Genomic DNA, 20,888 nt, shown 5'->3' with positions numbered 1-20,888 from the left:
CCTCTGCACGTTTAACCCTGTGTGAAGCCCGGCTGTTAGCATTCTGCATGTTTGCAAGGGTTTCGTTTAATGATGATGTAATGTGTTGTTTTTTTTTTTTTTGGACCAGAAAATGAACACAGTGACATGACTGAAGGCGTGTATGAAGTTAATCTGGTCTAGAAGGCTCTCCACGTGTACATCACCTCGCCAGCCTTCATGAATGTTCTTGTAAACAGAAAATGGCACAGATGGGGCCTTTGATTATATTCACTAAGGCCGCACAGTAATGAAGAACTGGTCTGGAGGTGAAGCGTCTTGAATGCAGCATGAGGGGTTACGAGCGTGAGTAATTGAGTGCGTGTGAGGGGGGGGTTCAGTAATATTTCCCTCCCTCATTAGAAATCCTCAGGCCGTGCTCATCCACGTATGAATGAGCAGCAGCCATTTACAATGTGGCAGCGAGCGCTGAGACGCCACGGCTCTGACAGGCTGCCAGCTCATCTCGGAAATGACAGGAAGTGCGGCGGCTCTTACCGTGGAAATGTGCGAATACCAAGTCACATCTTACACATTTGGGGGTGAAATTTATTCATCCCTCCCGCAAGAGGCAAGAAACGTGGTTGAGGACGATCGATGAAATATAGTTTATCACTGTCTGCCTAATCATTTGCTAATGGCTGTTATCAATTGTTGCCCTGCAGCTCATGCGCTGGACTCTATAGCAATTAAAAAAAAAAAAAAAAAAAACAATGGATGGGGGTGAACTGTGAATCCCAGGTTAATTCATTGATTTTCTTTTTATTCCGGAACAGTGAATTGGATGTCCGCGCCATCATTTTTCTTGGTTAATTATTCGTTTGTTGTGATATTTGTTAAAGCCCGGCTCTAGATGGAGTAGGTAATATGTGTTCGCTGGTCATAAGATATGAATTAACTGGATTTGTGTGAGTGTGTGGCAGTCAGGAAAGGTTACTTATGCAGCACGCTTCTGCCATGCGCTTCTAAAGATGTGTTTAGTTATTTATTTCTATGTGCTCCTCTTTAAACAAATCACCATACTGTACACAGAAAGCCGGATGCATGCCGGTCGGCCCGGACATTATTTATTCATTAAGCCCCCGAGTGTTCTGCGCCATCCTAAAGATTATTTTTGTGTTACTGTCACAGTTTCTTTATTTTTTTTTAAAGAGAGTGATGATAACTAAACTATCTGCACCACAGAGCTGGTCTGAGCTTTAGATGCAATGTGTCATTGGTCTGACTACTGGAAATGGGCTACCCAGCCTGCATGGCTGCACTATTTATTATTTCATTCAGATAGTTCAGATTGCATTATTCTCAGTTTTATTCAATTTTACATCCTGAGTCTCCCTTCCTCACACCAATTAAGTAAAGATGCCTATTATCAGACATAATTATTCATGAATGATTGATCTCTGTGATTTTTACTGACCATCACATGACAGCAAAAGGATGTATCTTGAATCATTTTAATATGCATGTGTCAAAAAAATGCAAGCAACAGCAATATTTTTTCAGCCTACAGGTATTGGGCTGATTAAATAGAGATGTTTAGTCAATTTTAAGCTTTCATTTCCATTTCCTCTTGAGATTTGGTTCCGATGCTCCTGGCATTGAAAAAGTTGTGTCATTTTTGGAACAATTAATGCACATAGAATAGATACCATAGATTTATTCTTTTTTATATTGAGTGGTCTCTCAAAAAATTGGGGGGAAGGGGATGTCTAGTCATGTATTGATACATATCGATTCAACATTTACTGTTTCCATACGTAGTCTTATTCTGACTAAAACTGCTCAGATTTTTTTAACCCTGGCAGTATTTGTCTACATCCATTTTTTTAATTCATTTTGGAAAAATCTGCATGGACATGGTAAATGCACCGTGCACCTTGTATCATTCAGCCCCCAAACCACTGACAAAAATTACACTGAAGTTGGATGCTGTGGTTAAGGTAAACGTCCTATCGCTGGCATGCACTCTGTTCAGCCCTGTATCTGTTCACCTCACGGACCACAAAAACCACCAGCGTCCATCATCTTGATCTACATTAAAAGATGGACCCCAGTTTTGTTGATAAACTGTGCTTCTGAAATGTTTTTTTTTTTTTTTCATTTCACATTCTGACATATGTTTTTAATTCCTAGGCACCACACACCAGCACTGTCAAACACTGTATCGGCAGGGGAGTCAATCTGGCTGCTGCTTTCTCTCTGTATGAAGCAGATGTGACATTGATCTGTCCTTTTACAGAGCTGGCCTTTCCTAAAATTGCAACCTTTTAGTATTGGCATGCTCAGTCCCCTTTCAAAGACATTTGTGGCCCTCAATGACAAGGTTGGATAGGAAGCTTCTGGGCTCAGAAATGAGTGTAACTGCAGTCCGGCAGGTTGTAAATCAAAACCAAAAAACAAGCATTTATTTATTAATGGGGTAATTTGTTGTTGGGTAGTTAATAGATTGTTGGATAGTGGACTGTTGGGTAGTTATTAACATTCGATTGGTGAGTGGCGGAGCCTAAAGGGAACAAGCATGAGACATTTTAGAAGCCAGCATAAAATTCCAGGAAGTCTATGGAAGGACGGCAGACCCAAAAAAATAGAAGATAAAAACAGAAGGAAAAGTTATGATGGACTCCAGTTTTGTCAATAAACTGTGCTCCTGAAATGTTTTTTTTTTCCCGTTTTCACATTCTGAGCATATGTTTTATTTTTTTATTCCTAGGCACCACACACCAGCACTGTCAGACACTGTATCGGCAGGGGAGTCAATGTGGTTGCTGCTTTCTCCCTGTATGAAGAAGATATGACATTGATCCGTCCTTTTACAGAGCTGGCCTTACCTAAAATTGCAACCTTTTAGTATTGGCATGCTCAGTCCCCTTTCAAAGACATCGGTGTCCCTCAATGACAAGGTTGGAAAAGAAGGTTCTGGGCTCAGAAATGAAGAGTCACGGGTGTCACTGCCTTTGCTCTTTATTGACAATTAGGTGTAGGAATGCTAGGAGAGATGACAGGGCCTTGACTTTGATCTTGATCCAAAGTCCCTATGGTTCAGGAAGAGCTTTGTTAGAAATGGCCTTGTAGAAGAGACAATAGTTCTCAGCTGCTTGGTGTAGAGTGGACATCATTCCTACCAACAGAAAAATATATTTTCATTCAGACTGGTGTATGTCTGCAGTTATGCAGCCCTGCTTTCACACAATGCAGAATGCAGGATGTAAATTAAAGCCAAAAAACAAGCATTTTATTTATTAAAATGTTTTAGTATTGTGCAAATTAACATTTAAAGTATGGTTGTGTGAGAAGACAGCACAAAAATGGTAGGTCACACACATGCAAGGCAATGATATGATAGCTGTCGCTGGAAATGCATTAATGAATGAGTAATGGCTTTAGTGGCTTCACTATACAGGTAAAATTGCTTGGTGTGTTTGAGATCAGTTCCAAGATCTAACTAGGCTGGAGATAAGGATGTTGGGTAATTATTATATTGTTTGATAGTAGACTGTTGGATAGTTATTAACATTCAATGGGTGAGTGGTACATCTTAAATGCTATCAACATGAGACAGTTTAGCATAGAAACCGGCATAAAATGAATGGAGGTCTATGGGAGGATGGCAGACCAAAACAATTAGAAGATAAAAAACAGAAGAAACAGAAGGATCGGCAGATAGTTAATGATGTGTGATGGGTGAATGAGAACTGTATAATGTCCATGGGACATACATGTTCATGGGAGGATGTATGGATAAAAAAATAAATAAAGCCATTGGGTTGCCTGGCCTAACATGGATTTGTATGATGCCTTTACCCAAAGAAGTATAGGTGGGGTATAAAATATGCATGCTGGTGAACTGGAAAAAAAAACTGGGAATGCAGACAGAAATGTCCTCTTTTGTCAAATTCTGCCTTGCATAAGAGCAACAGTGGCAACCCTCGTATTGTTTTTTTTGTTTTTTATGTGGCTGCTGTGGCTGTAGAGTGGTCTGGGCAGTTTAATAAAGCGAGCGAGCGAGTTGTGATGTTCATAATGAGCGTGGCTGGTTGTCTGCTCCCCCTCCCTCTTGGCTGTGCACACTGAGAGCGTTTCATAGAGCCCCGCAGTCAGAGGTACTTAAGGCTGCTAAAATTGACCATAAACAGCTCATTGTTTTAAGAGTCCAGACATGGTCATTTGATACCAGCTCTGGACCCACTTCTCGCCCCCAGCCATCCTGTTATTTCACTCCTGTAGAGCACATGGGGTCCACAGTGTGAAACATTGCGGGTGTAAGTCACAGCTAATAGCACCAGGATTCTCTTAAAGACACAAACAAACAAAAAAAAACCATTTCAATTATTTAAAAAATGCAGTTCAGAAACAGAAAATATATTGCATTTAATATGTTAGTATTGTAACAGGAAAATAACTCTCTCTCTCTATATATATATATTTTTTTTTAACAAAGTAAGGTTTTCATTCCTCCTCTACAGATAAACTAAGACGTTATCATGATCCTTTTGGGAAATATAAAGAATTACTGTTCTACTCCAAAAGTATCCCTGTATTGCATGTACGCAGGTTTCTTCTGTTCGGGGAAAGGTCAGATATGGCCTGAGGCTAATGACATTACCTACATGCAAGAAACAATACTTTTTTCTAAAATAATACTTGTTTACTTGGATTTCTTGACATTTCTGTTAATGGGTGGATGTCTGCAGGCTTCTGCAGTGCATGCAGTCATGGTGTGACAGAGATTTCGTCATAGTATAAGCTCAGAACACACACACACACACACACAAGCACAAGGTGAATGAATCACACGAGCTGACAGCAGATGGTGCTCTTTGGGCAGAAGAGGCCCTTTCCCGAGACTCTGGCCATTCACGCCGCAATCTATCATCATTCTCGCTGTCTGTCGCTGAGCCCAGAGAGAGGCCACAGGCTTGTCACCCTGAGCTATCATTTAGCTCCATGCTGGGGAATGTCATTTTCCATCCCCGAGGAGCCACTGTGGATGGGAAGGTGGGTGCACAGTGTGTGAACTTTTGAACGTGTGCTGCCAAAAAGCCCCCGAAGTTGGTCTTTAATGATGTTTGATATTTGAGAACACGGTGCGGTTCTCTTACTGAAGCGCTGAGGTTGAGCATTAATCGTGGTTTGTTTTTATACGTCATATTGATGGACATAAAAAATAAATGAAAAAAAAAAATACATGGCAGAATATGTCAGTAATATACAGCTGTCATAGAGCCTAGTCTTGTTATGTGCCTGCATGGTCAGCAGTATTGTAAGCGTGTGAAGTATGGCTTCTGTCCCACTGGCTCTTCTGACAAAATAAATTAATCTTCTATGTTGTATGTATTGTCATACACTAGGTAACATGGGCCCTTACCACATTCTTTTAACAAACATGTTGTACAAAAATCCTCTGGAAACATTACGTATTGGCTCGTTATTACCACTTTTTAATATATGAAAAGTAATCAGCAATATTGCTCAATTAACATCTGGTTTTGTCAGCTCAGCAAAGTTGTATCGGTTGTCAATTAAGATCAGTAATATTATGATGGGGGGGGTACGTTTGGATTGACCGGCATGGAAAAGTGTGACAGGTTACTTTTAAAAGGGTCGCTGCCTTGACCTTGAGCCACTTGAGACTTTAAATATACAATCAGCTCCTCACAGCATATGTAGCGCCCACATACATCATTTTTCTTTAACACCTGAAATGAAACGTCAGTGAGCTGCGTCTGCTTCTCCTCTCACACAGCTTTGCACATTCCTCATTTTTCCCCTACCAGCACAACAGAAATCAATGGCAAGGTAATTCACATATTCATTAAGAAAATGTGCCCGCTGTTTTCCATCTGTTTGTGAACGGACTGACAAATGATTCCTGTTCCCATTATTACTTTGAGTTTGTAACAGGCCGTGGGACTCGGACTCGGACACTTTTCCCTCAGTTAATAGTCCCACTTTATAATCATCAATCTTAGCAGTCAGATGATATTGATTGCAGTCGAGATTAAATCAGAGTTATTCCACTGCTGTGGGCATTATGAAGTCCAGCTATTAAATGGAAAATTGTTCAACGCACAGCAGAGAGAAAATTGTAATATGATGTATGTTTGGACGAGGAGGAGGATACAGGCTATATGTAAAATAAAAATGACAATCATTGTCTAAACAGTGCCATAAACAGTCAATGTGCTTTGCCCTGCAGTTCACACAATTAACATCAATTAACATTGGTAACTTCATTTTAAAATCAGTATATTTATTTGTAAATGATCTACTTTTAACAGGCCCTAATTTTTTTGAGTAAAAGGGAAAAAAAGGCTTTAGAATATGTGCCATTTGTAAAAGTAATTTCCCCCTGCTGATCACATTATTGTCCTGAAATTGGATTGCTTTATTCAGTAATGCAGTTATTTGTAATACTAAGAACTGCATGGGCTTTGCGTTGACTGAGTTTATTATTTATGCTGATTAAGTTTCAAAGCACTGAAAAGTTGTACAGAGTTCAGTAGTTTAATCAGCCAATGATGCTAAGTCTTAAGGAGAATAGAAGAAAGGAATTAGTTGGGTGAATAATCAATAATCTGTTGAATTTAGCCAGAAAATTAGCTGAAGGTAGCTGGAGGAAGAATAAGAATAAAAAAAGGATTATAGAGTACCAGAGCGCAAAGGCTTCTATATGGTCAGATCTAGTGAGGCCAGTACCGTGTAGAATTTCATACTTCAGCCTTGAAAGATTTGAAACCTGGCCATTGAATTGCAATAAATGTGGTGACAGATGGATGTGAAAAAGAAAGGATAACTGAGAAACAGAAAGAAATAAATCAATATCTTATATTGCTGCATGGTCTTCTGCTATACACTGAGTTTCAAACCTTTGCAAAAGTGGGAATGCATTTCTTGTCATGAAGAAAATGGGTAAACAAAGATGGATAATGGAGCAGAACCTTGTAAGTGATCGGCTCAGTAGAATTTAGAGCTACTTGGAATTTGAAGTTTGAAATGAGAGCAGTGTGACAAGTTGTCTATGGAAGAATGGCATAGTGAACATCTACGATGTATTGGACAATGTGATATTTTCAAGGTTTCAAGAAAGTTCTACATATGACATATGATGTGACATATGCTACTGTCATGGCCAATGTACCACCTCCAACCCACCAGAGGGAGCAAGATCAGCCAGGGACAAAGCGACCCGGAAGCGGAAGTGAGTGGGGTATAAAAGAATAAAAGTAAGGTGGCGAATTAGTTGTCTTTGCTAGCTAGTGAGGGGCAGTGGTGGCCTAGTGGTTAAGGAAGCGGCCCCATAATCAGAAGGTTGCTGGTTCGAATCCCGATCTGCCAAGGTACCACTGAGGTGCCACTGAGCAAAGCACCGTCCCCACACACTGCTCCCCGGGTGCCTGTCATGGCTTCTGTAAGAATGGACATCGCGGGAGCCTGCTTTTGCCTTGCATAACAGATGTCTGCAGGGGGAAGTGTGACATTCCTGTGTCGATGGTTGTGGGTGAAGATTCGACACCCCGGTTTTTACATGCCTTTTGTCCGACATCAACGTGTGAAGTATCGGCCGTCAGGACCGCCCACCCTCTTTGTCTTCCCCAAATGGGAGGCACCGGGGGGCGTGACATCAGAAACAACAGGTTCTGATTGGTCAGTGACAACTTCCTGTAGGCCAGTGACAACTTCCTGTAGGCCAGTGACAACTTCCTGTAGGCCAGGGGTATAAAAGTCTGCACACATGTGGAAAGAGGGACTCTGGGCTCTCTTGCTCAGAGGTTTTTCCATCAGAAACCGGAAGGTTTCTGAGTCTTTCTCTCCCCCTCTTTTTCTCTTCTCCCTCTTTACTCTTTCTTCTCATTTTTATTTTCTCTGTAACCTTGGTACCTTTTTTACATTCAATACTCACATGTAACTACAATAATTATTTACCGGTGTTAATAAATTAGAAACTGTTCATTTTTAACCTCTATTGTGCCATGCCTCTTTCTGCCAGGTAACATCAAATTGGAGTGGTTGAATACAGTGCTTTGTGTGGAGGGAGAAAGAGTTTTTTCTACACACTCTATTCTCTTCTCCCACACCACATGGTCTTCATTGGTTTTTACACTGCCCACTGCTCACTCAGGGTGATGGGTTAAATGCAGAGGACAAATTTCACTGTGTGCACTGTGTGCTGTGCTGCTGTGTATCACGTGTGACAATCACTTCACTTTCACTATCTTTGTAACACCTTTGATCCTGTTTTTTTGACCATACCTTTGCCTGCCCTTGACCTTGAGTTTGCCTGTCCCCAGCAATCGCTGCATGCTGCCCCACCTTCCTGCCACCCATAGCCAAGCAACAGCATCCGCCTGTGCCACCCAAGACCCCCCTATCCGACCTATCCGACCTATGCTCCCGGACCATCCTCAAGCCAGTCGTCTTCCTGTTCCTGAGAACGGGCATACAAGTTGTCCATATTAGGCAGTGGATGGAGTAGCGGATAAGGAAATGAACACATTTCGTTGTGTGCACCGTGCTGTGTGTCACAATGACAATCACTGCACTGTCACTATTGAAAAAGTAAACTATAGATTCTATATTGCTCCCTTGAGATCTAAAAAAGCTTTTATTCAAACTACATAATGGAGACCAAATATATACACAAGCAAATAATGTTGTGGTCAATAATCAATCTATTGATATTTTTTGAATGTTCATATTATTCAAGTACTTCACCCGTTCAGGCTCTTTAACCATGTCTGCTAAATTGCAGTTTTGATTGAAGATTGAATATTTTTTACCTGTCCAGAATGATCTATCAAAGTATGAACAAATATTGTGTTAAAAGCACTAAACTGAAATTGCAATAAGTAAACTGAATTGAAATTACAAAGGACTGTGATTGAGATATGAAAGATGCATATTTTAAGAATGAGATGATAAGAACACTTGAAAATAAGTCATACTATGACCTAGCACATGACCTAGTAATAAGTCTTAGTGACCAAGAAAAGATAAGATAAAAGATCATTTTTTAGTAGATTTATGGCAGAAAATGTACAGTACAAATTTAAGAGCATAAAAAATGAAGAAACACAATAGACCAGAATAAAGTGCTATGTCACAGCACAGTACAGTCAAGAGTATGAAATCTAGGAATATAAATATGGACATCTGCATTTCAAGTATATAAACTGTTGTATACATAAGAGAATATCTTGATACGTATATACAGAGTGGATGTATAAAGAAAAGTGGCAACACTGTACAATCACACACAGGTACACAATGGAGTGACAGGCCTTAGAAATGCACCAGAAAAAAATGCACTACTGGATTAATTTCCCTGAAAAAAATTAAATATGTAGAGGTCAGACAGTACTTTCTCTAACGGACAACCACCGACTGCCCCAGCTCCTGTAAGTGCCAAGCCCCAGTGCAGATGATGAAACCTGTTAGGTAGAGTGGCCCGGCTCGGCTCTGAGATTATCCCCCAGACAGGTGCCTCTCGGCTGGGTGCAGTCATCGGCTCTCACTGGAGATGACATCACGCTCTGACAAGCGCTGCTCTGAGTCATCCTCCCGCCTCGCCCTCTGGCGCAGCCACGGTGGAGCCCAGTCGGCACACTCATCACAGGCTGCGAGTCTGAGACACCCGCCTTTCCTCAGACAAGAAGTTCCGGAATCCATTTCGCTATGGATCAACAAACGTTGTGTAAAACAAAACATTTACATTTACATTTACAGCATTTATCAGACGCCCTTATCCAGAGCGACTTACAATCAGTAGTTACAGGGACAGTCTCCCTGGAGCAACTTAGGGTTAAGTGTCTTGCTCAGGGACACAATGGTAGTAAGTGGGATTCGAACCCAGGTCTTCTGGTTCATAGGCGAGTGTGTAACCCACTAGGCTACTACCAAACGCTCCTTCTGTGCCTGACCTCACAGGCACCTCTCATCTAGGGCTGGACAGTTAATTCAACTGAAATCGGCATTGCAATTCTCACTGCAGAATATTCATGTTGCATTGCATCGGAGTTGTCCAAGGGACACAATTCAAGTGTCTAAAATCTTTGAATGTATCCTAGAAAAAATGATTAAGATGGTCAGTGGAACAAATTGATCAGAAATATCTGAAAAATAACAATCATTTGAATAATGAGACACAACTATAACTAATAAGATGGAATAAAGTTGGTTACATTTAATTTATATATTGATAAATCTTAAAATATGCGATCATATGTACATATCGATATAAAAATGTTGTATCAATTGCCTTGGAATATTTATAAATAATTCTATACTATACAGTATTATAGATCGTTTTATACTGAAAGTGAAGTGATTGTCATTGTGAAATGCTGCAGCACATCATACGATAACACAACAAAATGTGTCCTCTGCATTTAACCACCACTTTAGTGAGCAGTGGGCAGCCATGAAAGGCGATCGCGGAGTGGTGTGTAGGGACGGCGACCTCCGTGGTTCAGGATTTGAAACCACAACCTGCCGATTATGAGTCTGCTTCCTTCCCCGCTAGGCCACCACGGCCCCAATCAAATTTGCAGCCCTAATCAAATTTTTCATAGGGAGCTTACAGTAGCTGATGACACAGACCCTGTGATAATCCATATGACCTCATGGCAGTGAGCAGATTCCCCATGAAAATGACAGCAGCCCTGAATCATCCGCCCTCCTTCTCGCTCCTCGTCACCCCGCCTGTGCAAGGCTCCGCCGGGCCGCTGTGGACGCGGCCTGGAATCACCCGCCCTGCCCCACCCGTTTTTTCCCCTCCACTTTCACTGCCTTGTCTCTGGCGGCGGAAAGAATGCACGGCCGGCGAGGATGTTTCTGATGGCTCAGCCGCCCGATAGGGGGCCGATAGCATCAGAGCGCTACGCTACCGAGCGCTCAGCATTAGATCACCCGTCCCCGCGGCGTCTCGGCTTACAGCGGCGGGCTCATCACACCGCCGAGCTGCCGTAATATGCCATTCTTCTAGGAAATGCGAGAAAATATCCATGCCACCCAAACACGCATGCGGCAGGTTCATGCTGAGGTCAGCAGCGCGTCCTCTGGCTGCTCTGTGATGTAAGGTTCCACTCGGCGGCAGACGGCGCTCGCAATATCCATAATTCACAGAAACAAATCATGAGAGAGATCAAAGCGACACGCTTAGACTTTCAAATAGACTCTCCGCAATCGGGCTGCGGAGAAAAAAAAAAAAAGAATTGCTGTTTTTATTTCACAGCACTCGTGAAGTGCAGCGAGTTGGGCCGCAGACTGTCTGAGGACCATCATTGTTAGTGCTAGCACATGAGTCAAGCGCCTCGAAGCCTTACTATTGGGGGCCTGCCTGTGTGACTGCGGACTTTGTTGGCTTCCAGATGACACTTCCTGTCTCCTGCAGAGTGCAGTGCCCTGCGCGTTCGGCTGATCAGATCTTATGAAGACAAATGGCCAGTTGACGTCACCCGGCAGAGTGGGACTTTGTCGAGTCTCACTGCTGTTTCACCAGCCGGCCCGGTGACACGATAATGATGACAAAACCCGACCAGTGAACAAACCTGGCTCCGAGGGCCTCTTTTCCCGCCCATCCATGGTTTTATGGTGCAATGAAGGAGAAAGATGGAGCATCACTGTCACCAGATGTTCACAAATCACCACACTTTGCCTGCCGCCGGTGACACAGAGCTCTGGTGTTTTGTCAGCAATCAGAGTACATGTCGGAGTAATACGGGTTAGCATTGCTACAGCGCAGGTGATCACAGCAGACACGTACTGCGTGGGTAACTACATATAGTCCACACACATGCAGAAGCATTGAACCTGTTTGGCCAAATCTGCTTAACCTTCTTTTCGAATGTAAAAAGTCCAGTCCCTTTACTTGCAAGTGTAGCCACGCCTTCTTACTATAATAATTTGAAACTATAAACTATAAACATTTGAAAAAGGACACCACTGGTCCAAAATATAAGACCAGATTTCTTACATCTTACATTCTTAGTATGTCTTACATACAGTTATAAAGTGTCAAATACAATATGCATGAAAGGGGCCAATACAGAAATTACTATAATTTTATTGTAATTATAAATCAACACGAAAGACATGAGGTCCAACATGAAGACTAAATACAAATGGAACATGCGTGCACAAGGCATGAATGACAGTGGCCAGACGAGGACAGAACATAGAATGGATTGATTTATACAAACTATAACAGGTGCGAAACATGAACACAAAACCGGACAGATGCTACTGGGATGCTACACGAGGAAAAAAAAGGCAAGTGGCACCTCAGTGGCACTTTGGTGTCTCGGGATTCGAACCAGCAACCTTCAGATTACGGGTATGTATACCTGTTAGGATACCACTGCCCCAGGTTATTTGTTATTGAGCTTGACCTGTGGTAGCTTTTTATTTTTTGTGATGCAATGTCCATTTTTTTCATTGTTTAGAAGCATACAGACAAATAAATTGTATTGCATGCATGGCCTTTGTCAGCTCTGCTCTGTTTAAAATCTTCTACTAGTAATGCGGTCTGCTAGGGCTAATTAAGGGGTGATTATGAGGTCCATGTAGAAATTATTATTAGCAGTATTATCATAGTACTATTATTTAGTAATAATTGTAATTTTCTTACTGTGCCCTATGTAATTTTATTTCAGTGGTCCCCAAATTTCTGGTAAGAACACTCACCATTATGGCTGCACAATTGTTAATGTAAAGCAATTTTGTAAAGTGATTAAAAAAAGACATGATCATTCAGAAAAAATCAAATACATGGTTGACTGGTCAATCTACACCAAGACTTCTCTGAGGTTTATTAATTTAGTTCGTTATTTTAAATTCTCTCACAAGTCACGTCTCCACTCTTGCTTCAGCAGACTCGCATATCACAGCACATTCAGGGTCACATGGCACAATGTCCGGGGTCACTGGTCACAGTGAATAAGGCAGCCGCGCTGGCTGTCAGAGTGGGCTGAGGAATCGCTGCTGCTCTTCGCTCAGATTGAAGTGAGACACGAATCGAGATTATGATTTTGATAGGCTACCTGACGTCTTCTGTTTCTTACCCTTTCAGAATGTCCTGGGATCGTGGAATTGATGTGAGATTGGAAAGAAAAAAATGTGAGAAAAAATATTGTATTTAGAGGTTTTTCAAACATTGTGACACGTTCATGTTAAAATATTAAAATCAATATACCCCTCGGCTTTAAATCCTGCAGTCAGCATTTGATGGGTGCGTGTACTGCGGTGTGTTGCGCTCATTATTCCCGTTCAAGTCTCCCTGATAAATGATGCATGCACCCGTTCACAACTTTGTTTTGATGCATGTGCCCTGCCAATGTCAGAGCGAAGGGCGCTCCCAAGGTGAGACAGTGGGTAAGAGCCACTCGCGCCCCGCGGACACTGTCTGCACCAGACAGGCGTGAGGGAGCGCTTGTTCCACACGGATGACATCACCTACTTGGCTAGGTAGCGCAGCCAGATTCAATAGGCTGCCGTCTGTTGCTGTGGGGACCCCTCCACCAATCCGTTCGCAAACGCGCCTTCAAATGTATACATCACTGATTCCATGAATTATCGGGACCGCGGCCCTGTCCAAAGACGGCATTACGCAACCGTTTTCCCCGAGGCTCCATGTGTCTGGATGCGTCTGGGTGTTTTGGTTGCATACCGAATACAGAGGCTTGATTTCCCATTCGACAGCATTATCTGTCCTCCCTTGATGTACACCAGTGCCTTGCCTTCCTGCACCAAAGTGTATTATTTTATGCACCGCAGATGAATAACCTAGGGTCTGGAGACTGGAAACATTTCTTGGTTCTGCATATCACATAATTTAAGACGGAACAAGTACTGAGAAGTGCTGACTGCATGATGTTCCCCTTAGAAGAGTTCCCCCTCGATGGATACACAATGCATGAACTGTGAACGCAATCAATCTTGGGATGTTTTGCTCAATAGGGCTTTGCCTGACACTGGCTTAAGATCTATACCTGTCTTGAGATGTCTCCGCATGAATAGCATGGTCCCTTGGTAGACATTTAAGGAGCTGTGAATGGGTAAAGCCTCCTCGCTTGGGGGGTAGGCGAAGCGAGAGTTCAAGGGGTTAGAGATATCTGTTATTTTCCTGATGCTGCTGTACACAGGATGTGTCAAAACCACAACGGTAAATGACAGGACAAAGTCGAGGTAGAGCCACAAGACAAAGGGCCGACTTCACAAAGCTGTTCCATGAGATCAATGCATGAGCAGACCACCCTTGGCATGCCAGAGACTTGTACAGGGAGACCAGGGAATGCTGGGATGTACGCCATGGCTCTCAGGTTGACCCATCTTGGATGTATTTTAGAGGGAGCCAGCAGACAAACACCCTCACACAGTGCTCAAATGGCCCAGCTTGGAAGCCCCCCCTCCCACACAAGCCTGTCTGGTTGAAGGATGAAGCCTGGAAACTGTCAATTACACTGAAATCCCATCTGTGGAGCGGAACAGAAGGGACGCAGCCTATAAAAAGCAGCAAAAAAGTCCCTCATCAACAGGCACTTGGAAAACTGGATGTGAAAGTGATGGGGGGGATCCAGGCGTTGGTCCCAGCAAAGGCCATACATCAAAACGACAGAGTTATCAGACTCTCAGCTTGGGAGAACTTCATAGTGATTCATTAAAATTAATCAGAGAAGTACTACACGGGTTCTGTTTTTTTTTTTGCTTTGCGGAAAAGTGAGCCAATGGCAGGTTTGTTCTGGAAACTGCTTTGTAAGCAGCATCTGCCTTTGTACCCTGACTCATCCTGCTGGACTGAAACGCACAAAAAACTAACATGCAAAACTAACATATCCGGATGTTCTGGATATAATGTACATTCAGTACATATCATGTGACCTATTAAAAGGTAAAACTAAATGATATCTCTGGGCCATTTTGCAGCATGGCCTGGGTCCACTTGTCCCCTTGGAGGGTCACTGCAGATCAATGCAAAGTAATTGTGAGTGATCTCCTTTATTCTAGGATGAAACACTTTTCTCCTGATGGGAACAGAGTCTTCCAGGATGATGACAGTGCCCCTATCTACAGGAAATGAAGGGATGATGAGTAGGGCTGCAACGACATGTGAACAGAGACAGAAATTGCGATTCAAATACCCACAAGCTTGTATTGCAGTTTCTGAAGGCGAAAGCATGAAAAACACCTTCCATACCTGCTGCTACCCTATTACACTGCTGTTACAGTATAACAAATGTAAATAATGATTATGTTTTACGGCAAATATCAATAAGGTAATTGATTTTTATTCTGGAATGTTTTGCTTGGTGTTATATAAGACGTTCAGATTCACAAGATTGCCCATCAGAATTCTTGACTTAAAGCACTGGTACGTTTGTGAGTGTGAATGCCCTACTAATGCCCCTTGTGCACCAGGGGTATTAAAGTGTAGAGAATGGAGGGGAACTCTGTCATGAAAACAAGGCGAGATGGGACAGTGTGCACCTGTACATGGCAACGAAACCCCGGTGCGCAGAAGCGCAAGGTGGCCGGTAAACGCAAACTCAGCCGAAGAGGCAACATCCACGGATGTCGACGCTCACGAGATACGAGGAGGCAGGGAGACAGGACAGGAAAACCGGCAATGAACAGGAAGGATTGTACTTACAGGTTTGAGGTGAGTAGAGCTGGATCATTGATTCCAAACAATGGCATTCAATGACTGAGCGGCCTGGGAGCCATCTTGCCCTTTTAAAGGAGTCGTGTCACCTCGTTTCTGCGGCGCTCCCAGGCATGTGAGCAGGGGTCACGTGACAAACAGAGGAGATGGCATGACAGCTGTCAGTCATCCCTCTGGACTCCTCCCATATTAATATGATGAGTAGGAAACTTTAATATCAAAATAAAAATACAAAATTGAGGAAACTTGGTGTTGATCTGATGGTAGAGTACCAGAAACAACATTTTCTGAAGTCTGCAGACCAGAATGAGTTGACAGGAACATGCCATCATCCTCATAAATAGCTAACCCAGCTCCACATTACTGTACTAAAATGAATACAACTATTCTATATATTCTATAAAGCACATTACACTGTTAATAGGAGCTTTCTGTACATCACATTGTTATTGTACTACTCTTTACATCATATATTTGTTGTTTGAGGTTGAGTGAAAATTTTCACCCCATGTATGTGTTTAAATAAGGCCACATGCTCATGCTTAGCATAAGTGCAGAACTTCCACGACAGCCGGCAGGCTTCATCTGTATAACCGTTTAAAAGTGGAAGTGCTTTGCCACCCTGTATAAGTGGTGAAAGAAAGAAGCTGCGCAGTTCTATTAACCCGGGAGTGAAGCCAGGCGTCTTTGAACTGAACGTTGCCATCACCGCATGATTAAGACTAAAAAGTACCCCATGGCCCATTACTCCACTTTATTGAAAAATCCTTTCGCATAACCAATATAACTTAACCATAAAGGCAGAAGTTAATGTGTGGATCGAGGCTGAGGTATGGGATACGAATGTGCTCCTCAAAACAGAACGTGCTCCCGGTTGGAGTAATTACAGTTGAAATAAATTAGAGACCTTAATTGAGGTGCAGTGTGAAATCTCCATGTGATTTGTCCCATTAATTTTCAATATTGGGTATATATTAACCTTTATAATCATTAGTACAGTTTGGAAAATATAGCCGGAGCGCAGGTGATCCAAGGCGCCCGCGTTTATGGGTGGCGCTGCGACTCGGAGCTGGAAGCAGGATGAGGCTGATCGGCCCCATAAACATTAAAGGTTTAATGCACAACACATTCATCAGAAGACACTCCTATGAAGGAAATATTATGGCCTGTAATGAAATTACAAATTAAGTGATATTTTTTACAGACTCATTAATTAACCCGAAAGGTCTTTAGGGGCAGGAAGTATTTCTGGAAACGGCACACTTTTTTGGAGATGTCCACTTGGTTAACGCTGAGTGACCGCACCGTGGTGGAGAGCCGCAGCGGATATTTATATTGCACCTTGGGATCAAAACAGATGTCCGGCGCAAGGAAATGCATTAGAGAAGATTACGCGCGCTGACAAACTGGGACGGGCGGACTTAAGTAACGGCGTAATGAGGATGGGTTCCCTCTGACCTTCTCTCTTGAATCGGAGGATTTTGGAGCAATCAAGGCGCAGGCAGAAGCGAAGCGCAGAGACGGACATTCTTATGTTGGATTAGTTGCGGGCCCGTCCGTCTCTGTCCTGATTTCTCAAGTGATGTCACGGGGATGAGGCAAAAAACGAATTGCGGCGCAGGGACGTGGATGAAATGCCACCCCGAGTCACCTGGCTCTAACGTTGATTAGTCATTTTCAGATAACCAGATTTCGCCCGATTTCATTAAAAAGTCATTTTGCACCTGAAGGCCTGTATTCTTGCTGGCAGATCAATGATGTAATCACGTTAGCAGCGAGCCTATTGGCTTGAAAGTCTTTTGTGATATCCCTTTACTGTTTTTAATGACTTTTGGTTCAGATTAAACAGCTCTGAGGAGGCAGGGATTAGTGACATTTCCTTTGAGAGGGGAGAGAATGTTTCTCGGATGCAGGGCCCGGCGGGGGAGGGGGGCCTTCCCTTTTTCACATTCCATCTCCGCCGGACTGGGGACCCGACGGGGACCCAGAAGACTTTCTTGGATGTGAAGGATTACCCAGAGTCTTATTTCGCTGGCAGCCACACGCCGGCATCCCGGGGTCTGATCGCGGCAGTAGGCCACAGATAGACGCAAATGGTGCGCCGTCCCAGATAATTACATCCCAGGTGAGCGTCACATGACGTCTGCTCTGCGTTAAAACACTGCTTTCGCCAAGTTGTTCCCTGATTAGTTCCCAAAAGGTAAATGGGGATCACATAGGTGACTAAACAGCTGAGTTTAGTATTAAGTTCGGAGACCTGGAAAGGCCCTTACTGCGATCCCTGGAAGACTAAGTAGCTCGCACACTCGGAGCGCGGGCCTATATTTCACAGGCTAATAATGTAGTAGTGTTACCCCCCTCCCCGTGTCAGGCCATGATAACCAGAATGTATGCCTTTATATAGCGGGGTCTTGTATGATGCACCTGCACACACAAAAAAAAACAACAGAGATGCCCTTGCAGATCCACAGAGAGGTCAGCCTCGGAGTGCGGCTATCCATCCTTCCAGGAGCTTCTGCGCCAAAACTCCCGCCCCTCCTTCGCCCATTTTTCTTCATAACAAGGCTTTTGTTGCGCAGAGAAGCGACTGGGACTGCCGGTAACACATGCAGCCCTGTCACCTTGAATGCGCTGGAGAATGGCCCACGTCACATCTGCTGCTCTCCTTCTCCCAAATCCCTGTCTTGAGGCGGACCCGCAAGGTTAAAGGTTTGAGGCATGTGGCCGAGGACCCCGCCCCCGCTCCTGATTGCATGGTGATCACATGGCCTCCCTAATTACGCCTTTATGAGCGGTCCGACCTGTTTACTGTGGCATGAATTCTATGAATACCAATAACAGAGTTTCAAGAAGCACATTACCACACACAATTAGAGCAGACAAAGCCCCTGTAATCTATGTGGCAAAACGAGCGTGCCTTGCTGTAAACACATATTTGCTTTTAAATTAAGCTGATGTTGTTCCTGCAGTTTGGGTCTCTTTCACTGTCGTATAATGTGAGTGTAGTCTTCTGGAGGATAATTTCCCTTCTGTGTGTAATTGCTTGGGCTTTTATGGAACTAAGATATGTGTGTGTGTGCCCTGTGTGTGTGTGCGTGTGTGTGTGTGTGTTGGGTTGAATGACTGTGGCATAGTATAGTAAAGTAGCCTCAATTTCTTTGCACACTAGACTGTGACATTGTTAACCTAAGAACCCATCTTCTCAGTCATAAAAGTAAGTAATTAAAAGGCTAATTTACATCAAGTAAACAATTTTATTGTATTTTTATAATAGATAACATTTATCTGTACATTTATATTTAACCAGTAATATTGTCTGTGAGTGCAGAACAGTCCAGTATATGTAGTGGATAGAATATAGAAAAGAGCTACTGGCAGAAATGTAATCTAATATTGAAAGGTTACATTAGGATAATGTGCCTCTTAACAGGCAAAAAGTTTGGACACACCTTCTCATTCAATGTGTTTTCTTTATTTTTATGACCATTTACACTGAAGGCATCAAAACTATGAATGAACACATGTGGAGTTATGTACTTAGCAAAAAGTGGAGACCTGGCCTCCACAGTCACCGGACCTGAACCCAATCGAGATGGTTTGGGGTGAGCTGGACCCCAGAGTGTAGGCAAAGGGGCCAACAAGTGCTAAATACCTCTGGGAACTCCTTCAAGACTGTTGGAAAAGCATTTCAGGTGACAACCTCTTGAAGCTCATTGAGAGAATGCCAAGAGTGTGCAAAGCAGTAATCAGAGCAAAGAAACTAGAATATAAAACATGTTATTTCACCTTTTTTTGTTAAGTACATAACTCCACATGTGTTCATTCATATTTTTTATGCCTTCAGTGAGAATCTACCAATGTAAATGGTCATGAAAATAAAGAAAACACATTGAATGAGAAGGCGTGTCCAAACTTTTAGCCTGTACTGTATAACTATATATTCACAAAAGCATAAGGATTTAGAGTTAAGGGGTTAATTAAGGTTTTCTTCCACGGACACCCCAGAATCTGGCACTTGATGGTCACCTCGATTTAACTAAATACATGCTTGAAAATGAGGGGCTATGAAACTGAATGCTGTCAGTGAATAATACAGAATGATTTTGTTATAGGGAAGCATCGTTGTTGAAAAACTGTGGAATAAATTGGTCGCTGAACAATCGTAAGGAACAAAAATAATTGTCATGCAAGAACAACCCATCACCTGCTTCACATTAAAATGCACACTTTGCCCTGGTCTCTGTAGCTCTGTGGAATCTCTGCTCATGAGGATGAGCAAGTCAGAGTTGTTTGTTGATTTTGGGTCATGCCTTATCTGGTTTCCGATTCGACAGTGAATGACTTGCTTTTGAACTCTTTTCCTCCTCCCTTCGGAAGCGAGTTCGCTTCAGTGCTGTGGAGCCCGACCGGTAATTTATTGCCTGGGAATTGAGGCCTTGGCCGGATTTGCCCTTAGCTGGCACAGTCCGTGTTTCTGGCAGTTCCTTGCCACCGGCCAGTCCGCAGTAAAAACCTTGACAGCATGGCCCGCGGCTGTACAGGAAGTGCCATGTTGGCCAGTCAGAGGTTTGTGACTGGCGCAGTGTCGGGCGGCTGGTGTAGAGGCGTGACTCACACCTGACTCAGACAGGAAACAATATTAGCATGTTGCTCGTCTCAGCACCAGTGTTCATTTTGACACCAAATTTTGATTTGATATAGTCATAGTCTTTTGACGAAAATGTCATTTAGTTTTACTCCTAATTTAGTCATCTAAATTGCTTTAGTTTAGGTTAAGTTTTACTGGACCAAAAAAAAAAACCATAGGATATTAGTCAAATAAATCTTCAGTATATTTAGGTCAGGTGAAATATAAAGTGTAAACGGTAATCCATGGTTTAGTATCCCTTGTATTTCTGAAGATGAAATAAAAAAAAAAAAAACGTTATCAATTAGTTATGGAATTGATGGTATTTTACTCATTCTGTTTGATCCAGCCGCTTATGACATTCCTTCTGAAAAGTAATAGCAAATGGAAATAATGTTACAGAACCAATGCAATGCAAAAATGAGAGAGCTTAATGTCGCTGCATATGTTTGCCTGTCTTTGCCTAGCTATGCGCTAACTTGCAAATGCTGCACGCCCACCAGAAGATGAGTTAACACAGCTAACGCTAACAATCAGAGTCCCTGTTAAAAATACCCAGCGAACATGCTGAGCTGCAGTTCATTAAAC

This window comes from Denticeps clupeoides, chromosome 1, assembly GCF_900700375.1.
Source record: "Denticeps clupeoides chromosome 1, fDenClu1.1, whole genome shotgun sequence".
Classification (NCBI taxonomy): domain Eukaryota; kingdom Metazoa; phylum Chordata; class Actinopteri; order Clupeiformes; family Denticipitidae; genus Denticeps; species Denticeps clupeoides.
This window is presented reverse-complemented; position numbering follows the sequence as displayed.